The sequence below is a fragment of the Monodelphis domestica genome, chromosome 4, assembly GCF_027887165.1.
Source record: "Monodelphis domestica isolate mMonDom1 chromosome 4, mMonDom1.pri, whole genome shotgun sequence".
In the NCBI taxonomy this organism is placed as follows: Eukaryota; Metazoa; Chordata; class Mammalia; order Didelphimorphia; family Didelphidae; genus Monodelphis; species Monodelphis domestica.
Genome location: NC_077230.1, coordinates 452,622,886 through 452,629,371, shown reverse-complemented (window position 1 = coordinate 452,629,371; position 6,486 = coordinate 452,622,886).

Here is a 6,486-nt window from a genome sequence, read left to right as displayed (position 1 = left end):
TGGGATGTTTACACTTTTGGTGATTAGATCTAAAAATGGGCAGGAGTTATAATTTAATCTTTGCAATCAGAGGAGAGTTATATTTAATCTTCATATCAATAAATACAAAATATTAGCAAAATAAAAACAAATTAATTTAAATGTCTAGGAGGGAGAGAGACAAAATAATGAGGGGAGTCAGTAAAGGTCTCTTAAAAAATTTTTTTAAACCCTTGCCTTCCATCTTGGAATCAATACTGTGTATTGGTTCCAAGGCAGAAGAGTGGTAAGGGCTAGGCAATGAGCATCAAGTGACTTGCCCTGGGTCACACAGCTGGGCCTAGGTTCAAACTGAATTTGAACCTAGGACCTCTCATCTCTAAGCCTGGCTCTCAATCCACTGAGCTACCCAGCTGCCTAGCTGCCCCCAGTAAAGGTCTCTTGAAGGAAGCAGTCTTTGAATTTAGCCTTGAAGGGTGCTATGGGTTTCAAAAGGAAGAGGTGTGAAAAGGAAGACCATTGCAGACATGGAGAAAAGCTGATATTTAAGACACTGAAATGAATGCATGAATGAATGAATGAATGAAAGAGTGAGTGAGTGAGTAAGTGAATGAATAAAAAATAGATTCATTAAGTGATATTCTAGGTACCTTGATAAGAAGTGTGAGGATAAAAATTTAATTAGGGGAAGGTAGGTGGATCAGTGGATAGAGAACCAGGCCTAGAGATGTGATATGTAGTGTTCAAATCCGCCCTCAGAAACTTCCTAGCTGTGTGACCCTGGGCAAGTCATTTAACCCCAGTTGCTTAGTCCTTACCATTCTTCTGCCTTGGAATTGATACTTAGTATCAGTTCTAAGAAGGTCAGGGTTAAAAAAAAAAGAAATATAATCAATAGCTCACATGTGTATATATATATATATTAGCTATTGTTTATATTTCTTTATATATATTTTTGTATATGTGTGTGTACACATGCACAAACAAACAACATTTATATGTGCCAGGCATTGTACTAAGAATTTTTTTTTAATAAATATTCTCTCATTTAAAATTCTTCTAACCCTGGTAGATAGTTACTAGATATTACTATATAGATATTATATAGATATTATTATCCTCATTTTGCAAATGAGGAAAAAGGAAAACAGAGGTTAAGTGATTTACCCAGGGTCACCTGACTAGTGTCTGAAGCTACATTTGAATTCAGATCTTCTAGAATCCAGCCCCAGAATTCTATCCACACCACCTCACTGTCCCATATTTAAAATAAACTGCCCTCAAGGTGCTTACATTTTACACATAACAGGAGCTAGAAAATGAGGGAGAAAGTTAAGTTTGCAAATGGCCAGGTGATGGATCTGAACAAGGGCAAAAATTCATCTATTAGAGCCCAGGGTCCCAGGGCAGGTTCCAGTGAGAGAGAGGGTGATGAGGAGGGCAACCAGAGTGCAGTGAACATGGCTTTGAAATGGATGAGAAAGGAATAGGGGCAAGGTAAGTAGTCTTCCTGAATTACAGAGAGCAAGATGGGAAAAAAAAGAAATCAGCCTGGATTTTGAAGGTTTGGAGTGCCAAAAACAGTTTTGGAAAATTGTTTCTTCCCCCCATTTCTCTCATCTCTGTTCTCTTCCATTGTCTCTCATCCACTGTGGTCTACCGACACCAACACCAATACCAATGCCAACATCAACACCAAACACCATTGCCATTTCCTTTTAATTCCTCCTATTTATTCTCTTCCTTCTTTGTTTTTTTTATTGGGATGGCATGGGTCCAGAGGAATGATAGAAACTAAATGCCAGCAGTGCCCAGGGGACAGCTGGCAGTTATAGGCATCTGGCCAGAAGTCTCAGCTGAAAGTGACTTCAGGCTGTTCAGGATACTTGGTGCCAGATCTAAAAACAATCTTACTATCCTCCAAACCAACACGGACATGTTCAAGAAGCTTGAGGTGGGAAGGGGGAGAAAGGAAGAACCTGAAATGGGAGATAGAATCACCTGTACGATAGTTGTGGGGTGACCACTTGGGAATTGTGGCCCCAGAGGCCATGGATCGTTGAAGGTCTGATAGTCATTTCTTTTTTTTTGTTGGTGTTCACCTATCTAGTTAGCCCCCCAAGTCCCAGTGTGGTGTGACAGAAGCTGGCACATAAGAAAAGTGCCAGGCTGAAGAGTGTGTGGAACTGATTACCTCGATGGGGGAGGGGCCCCAGGACTTTGGAATCTTGAGGAGAAGAAGACTTTTGGTTGGTCTCTCTCAGTTGGGAGAAGCCAAAGAGAGAAGGTTCAAAAAGAATTTCTCCTGAGGGTTACTCACTTTTTTCTGTCTGTGACTGGAAATCTTTCCCCCCAACATTTCCCAATTGAAAAGACTATTGAAGAGTAAACCTGAGAAAGACATTTTAAATCTCTGTCCGACTACTTCAGCTCCTGTTGCCCTGAGTCTGAACTGTGGCCAAGGGCCCAAACCCAGGGTGAGTCAACCTGACTTTTTCTCAGGGATCTCAGGCTGCCAAGGCCTCAAATACAATTGGCACCCCAGATTTAAAAGAACTCAATTAAAAAAAATCTTTGGTGACCAATTGTCACCAACTGTCACTGTCACCAACAGTCAGTTGTAACTCCTGAGCTAGCAGCCATAGTCACTGGCTCTGCCCAGGAGTTTCCACACAGGATCAAAAACATCTTGATTCCTGGTGGGGGGAGTACAAGTCAGTTACCAACTGCCACTCTGGTCATTTGGAAAACTGAGGAAGAGAGGCCATTGTAAAAGGGAGGCTGTATCAGGGCTATCAGCTTATAGGATCTAGCCATTTTAGATCCTGGTTAGAAGCAAAGCTTGTGGAGATAACAACCACTTTCTAACCGTTAACTCCTGGCAATTAGAGTCTAGGAAAGATCTAATGGGAAACATGTTACAACTAATATTGTGGTCTGCTGTGGTAAGAATAATTACAATTTATTGGGGCTACTGTATCATTTATAATACAGTGGCAGGGATGATAGACAACGTTCTGGGGAAATTAACCAATATGACTGTGGAATGGACACAGTTACCAATGAATTATCTAGATGTGAATTACCTCTGGCAAATCATACCCCAAATGTATGTTGTACTTTTGGCAGTGACTAACATCTTAAAAAATATCAAAGCTGCTGCCAACCTGATCTTCCAAAAGAAAACTGTACATGCTCTAGTCATCAATAATAGATTAGAAGCATTGTTTTGTCAGATCCCTATTATAACTGAGATATGCCAGGATTACATGAAGAGAAAACAAGGCATGGGGAAGGGAAACGATGTGGAGACTGGGGATGTGATGGGACAAACTAATATGGACAATGTAGTTACTAATACTAATACTGGGACACCATTAGGGGCAATAGGGGGAAATGACCTTGCCAATAACATACAGGCACAAAACAATGAGGCACCAACTAATGCATCTGCTAACAATCTTGCAAATGCATTAGGGGTTCAAAAGATTATGCCTTTGCATGATGTAGTTAAGGTCACTGATAACTCTGGCATTTTACATGCAAAGGTTCATAAGTCATCCATCACCCATGACTTAGAGTCTTTATGTAAATGCATGCTAAATTTTTATTAGAGTCTTATCTTGAGATTAAAGAACTAAAAAGAGCATTTTGCCTCTCTGAACCAGATTTTGAGGATATAGAAATTCTTTTATCTGAACTTTTTATGCCCCAGAAACATAAAAACTTTATTGAGCAAACTAGAAATAGTTTCTCACTCACGAGCTGGCCAGAAATTTCTGAAGATCTGGATTTTTCTAATCCAAGATCAATGACTTATCTAAGAAAATGCTGTGAGGATCTATTGCAGGGAATGAAGCAATTGTTAGAAAGACCCAATGCATAGGGAAAATTTGACAGATTATCACAAGAAAAAAATGAACACCCAAGCACATTTATCGATCACCTTATTGAAAAAAACAAAAACAAAAACTGAGGGACTATTGGGCTTTAACCCTGATTCAAAAGAATCAGAGGCACATGTGAGGAGACAATTTCTCAAGGGCTGTGATAAGCCCTTGAGGGATTTCTTCAGGAACTATTTCCCTAAGTTTGACACCATCTCACTTAATGAACTTAGGGATGTTGCCACCTATCTCCATGATAACAAAGTAGATCAGGAAAAAGAAAAGGATGATCTAAAAGAAAAAAGAAGCTCGAAAAGACCTCTGCAATATTAAGGCAGAAAGAATTACAGGAGGTTAAGAACTGGGCTACAATTAAGAAATTTAACAGACAAACCACACAGAATAGAAGACACCTCAAAGTCAACAGAAGGTGCAAAGAGACACCAGAACTTGCTTTTTATGTTCTCGTCAGGGACACATAGTAAGAAACTGCCCAGTGAAACATCACTATGAAAAGGGCCAAAATAGGAGAGAGGGGAAAGATCAAAATACATATTATCAAGAAAAAGTATATAATAACAAAAACTATGGGAGACAGGACTCTAATAGCAATCAGTGTTGCTCTCACTGCAGACTGAAAGAACAGGAGACCCCAGACCTGAAATCCATGGAAGCAGCAATAGCTTCTGGAGCGAAACCCCATTATTCAGAAGTTATATTGAGGAATAATCATTATACCACATTATGCCAGGCTCTAGCATTATTTAGTAAAAAAGAGATGAATTTGGAAGGTATCCCAGGGAGGAAACAGGAGGGCGTAAGCATAAAGTGAAAAGAGGGAAATGGTAGAAAGGAAAAAGAAAACTTTAAAATTTCATGGCGGAGAAACACATAGTTGGGCAAGATGCCAAGGGAAGCAACTTAAATACAAAACAAAAGTCTATAATTGAGATGGAGAGAGAAATTACACACTTAATAGCAGACATGAACCATTACATTTATTATGACAATATACAGGCACACAAAACTGAATGGAGAAAAGTAAGGAACAGATTAAAACCTTTTTGGAAAATTTCTTCGCTTTCAGAATGGGCCTAGGCAGTGGAAAAATCAAACAGGGGGAGCAAATCTTTAAAACAGCAATTTAAGTATCCAGATCATTCTGACAAATGATACATTTTTGCAAATGATCTTGAAACAGATACATTTATACATCTAGGAGGGGAAAGAAAGAGAAATGAGGGGAGAACTCATTTAAATCCCAAAGCCAAAGACTTTTACCCACAAGATTGTATCCAAAATCTTATAACACTCAAAGATACCAGTCCTGGGGATTGGTTCAGAACCAAAATTCTAATGACTATCTATTCCCTGTACCAGAGACTGCAAAACAATCGAAGGGAGTGGGAACAGAAGAGTCTTTGATAGTGAAACATCACCTAAGCAGTTCTTAATTTGAAATGAACACAAACACAAACCTGTCCTCTGAGCAGGCTGGTAGCTCACAGACAGCAGTGGTCCAAAGTGATACAAAGCTAGTTAATAATAGTGCACTGAATGAGAGTGGAATGACTAAAGAGGGGATGGCAGATTACACTGTAACATCTACAAAACCTGAAACATCTACTAATTATACATGTGCATTACAAACCATGGAGGCAAGAAAGTAAAGAGGATAATGGGAAACCTGTGTGTGTAAATACCATAATAGCTAATTTATAAGAGACTCCAGAGCCATATCTTGGGACAGAAATGGGAGAACAGAGTTACAAAGATCTCAGTGATACAGGGGCAAGTGGATCTATATTGAAGTCATTCCCAGAAGATACCACCAAAGAGGGAATGGTTTCTATGTCAACAGATTCACAAGAGGGAGTAGGTAAACAAGAACCTGATCCAAAAGATATGGTAAAACCTGTGCACTCCAGTAACATAATAGCAGATCCACAAGAAGCAGTAAACCCACAAGAATCAAATTTGTCACACACATACACACAGAGAAATGCCCCCCTTTGGCCTGAAGAGTTGACATATCTGTCTGCACCCCGTAAAATGATTGTTCCTCCATAAATCTGAATTGACAAGAAGAGCTGAAGAGACAGCAGAGGCTATGTGACATTGTTCTCAACCAGGCAGTGGGGAATTGTCTTTCTCAGAGCTCCTAAGTTTAGAGTGTGTCCATGAATTGGTTAAAAATTGCCTAAGTGAGCAAAAAAAGCTGCAAACTTTGTCTTTCCTCACATGGTGAAACAGCTGAACACTGGCCTTCATGTCAGGATTTTATCTTCCTTTTTGTGGCCATGGCCTTGGCTCTGGTCAGTATGGGGTTTACAATCCTCAATATGATAAAGGTCCCGTATCATGCAATAAATGGTCCTGCTGGTGTATGCCTGTGTGCAGGTGGTATTATTGCTTTGACCATTGGGAGCTTCATGGTGGCTGTGAAATTCCATGACCTCACAGACAGGAAAAAACCCTGAGGAGTAACCCTCAGGAGAAAGTCTTTTTCAACCTTCTCTCTTCGGCTTCTCCCAACTGAGAGAGACCAACTCTCCTACCAGCCAGAGTCTTCTCCTCAAGATTCCAAAGTCCTGGGGTCCCTCCCCCATCGAGGTGATCA